Source organism: Mustela putorius, unplaced genomic scaffold (assembly GCF_011764305.1).
Source record: "Mustela putorius furo isolate JIRA1106 unplaced genomic scaffold, ASM1176430v1.1 tig00003869_pilon_pilon_pilon, whole genome shotgun sequence".
NCBI lineage: Eukaryota > Metazoa > Chordata > Mammalia > Carnivora > Mustelidae > Mustela > Mustela putorius.
The window spans coordinates 18,853,518-18,855,756 of record NW_025422021.1 but is presented as its reverse complement, the minus strand read 5'-3'; the positions used below and the strand labels follow the sequence as shown (position 1 = coordinate 18,855,756).

Here is a 2,239-nt window from a genome sequence, read left to right as displayed (position 1 = left end):
TAGTTTCTGAACCAAATTTCAGTTCCAAATGGAGCCTTTTAAGTCATCCATGGGTACATTGGCTCTGGAGTGGTAACGACCACAATTTGCATACAAGAAAACATGGTAGACATCTCCGCATCAGGCCCACAGGCACTCTCAATGCCCCAAGTGTTAAATCCACACCTTGTTCAACTCTATGCCTGGTCCCTGGTATGTGTTCCCTAATGCAGCGTGTGGGAGAGCCAGCTCTGCTAAATGGAGCGCACTCAGAAAATCAGACCAGGGTTTATGAGCAAGGGAGAAATAACAAACTTGAGCTGTAGCGCCACCTTTTGGAAAACAAAAGATAGGTTTCCTGCACGGTGAATAAGAACCAAAGACAAAAGCTTAAGAATTCTTCCATGAGAGGAATTAAGAAGTGTGGAGTAGGTATAACTATAGAAGGTCAGAGAAACCTCTCATATAACAGGATCACGAACAATATATCCCATCGGAAGGCAACTAGTAAAAATTTGAGAAGGTGTCTACTACCGCAAATGTGAAAGCAGCAATACAAAACTCTAAAAGCATGAAGCATCAAGAACACATATCACTGAAAGATAATCTTCCAATTGTTGAGAACTCAAAGACACAGAATTTTGCAATCTAGCTAATAAATAATTCTAAATTGTTGTTTTAAGGTAACTCAACAAGCTGCAAGAAAACATGAAAAGATAATTCAACAAAATCAGGAAAGCAACATATGAACAAATTGAGGAATTTAGCAAAGAGATCGAAATCATAAAAGGTGAAAACACAAATTCTAGAGCTGAAAAAAATCAGCGAATGAAATGAAAAAAATACAATAGAAAGTATCTACATAAATGTAACTATTATAATTTGCTAACATACAAAATATAAAGATATTATTGTAACATCAAAGATATAAGAGGGGAGGAGTGAAAGGGTAGAGCTTTTGTATGCCATTGAAGTTAGGTCACTATCAAGTTAAAATGGACTGTTTTATCTATGAGATGTTTTCAGGTGAGCCTTCTGTTAACCACAAAGCAAAAACCTACAGTAGATTCACAAAAGATAAAGAAAGAGGAATCAGAACAGAAAAAGAAACTGAGCCCTGCCTAATCCAGAATGGCTATGCTGATCTTTGTTGTTGAGGGAAATGGGGATCCAGGTACCTGTGTAGCTTCCAAGGATGGACTGGAATCTGGATTTCAGCCAGAGCCTTAACAGGACACTAAGGTTTCAATGCCATGTGTTGGCAAAATGTTTGGTGCTCCACAAGTTTTACCTAAAGCTGCCAGAACTTTTAACATAACAGAAATGTCAGTAAAGACTAATGGGCCCCTCAAACAGATAAGACAGCCTTCTCTGTGAAACAGGATCAGGAAAAAAGCAAAAAGCTCTGTTCCTGCCTTGGATGATGCTGATCCAGAAATTGAAAAATTCATTCCCTTAAATCCCCTAGATTTTGAGAGTTTTGACCTGACTGAAGAATATGAGATGGCACAGCTCCCCTTGAATAGAGTGCCTCCCATGAGCCTTGATGAGAAAAGGAAACTTGAAAAACTGTTACACCTGGCTCCTCTTCCCCTCCAAAAATGCCCTCCACAGTGATGTGGAAGTAGAATCTGCTGTAGCCTCCTTCAAGCATTCTGTGGGCTCTGGATGTCAAATTGGCACCCCCTTGTTATAAGTTAAATATTTAAGTTTCTTAGCACTATATAATGTGTGTGTGTGTGTGTGTGTGTGTGTGTGTGTTTATACTAATAAAGCCATTCTGTGTTTAATAGAAAAAAAAAAAGGAAAATCACCAATTAACAAAGGGAAGCAGAAACAGAGGGATAAAAAATAACTGAACTACGAAACAGCCAGGAAACAATGAATAAGATGGCATTAGTAAGTTTCTACATAGCAACAATTACTCTAAATGTAAATGGATTGAATTCACCAATCAAAAGGTATGGAGTAGTTGTAATGGATAAAAAACCTAACTATATGTTGTCAATGAGAGACTCATTTCAGCTTTGAGGACTCACATAGGTTCAAATTGAAGGAATGGAAAAAGATGTTCTGTTCAAGTGGTATCCAAAAGAAGGTGAAGGGTAGCTATATTTACATCAGATAAAATACACTTTAAGTCAAGAGAGAAAGAAGGCCATTAAATAATAATAAAGGGGTCAATTCATTGAAAAGATATAATAGTCATAAATATACACACACCCAACATAGGAGCTCCTAAATATATTAAGCAAATGCT

General features: G+C 37.4%; 1 pseudogene; it reads left to right on the top strand.

Annotated features, from left to right (window-relative positions):
* The first annotated feature begins 1,110 nt into the window (after positions 1-1,110).
* Positions 1,111-1,688, top strand: LOC123388013 (annotated as a pseudogene).
* Positions 1,689-2,239: the final 551 nt, after the last annotated feature.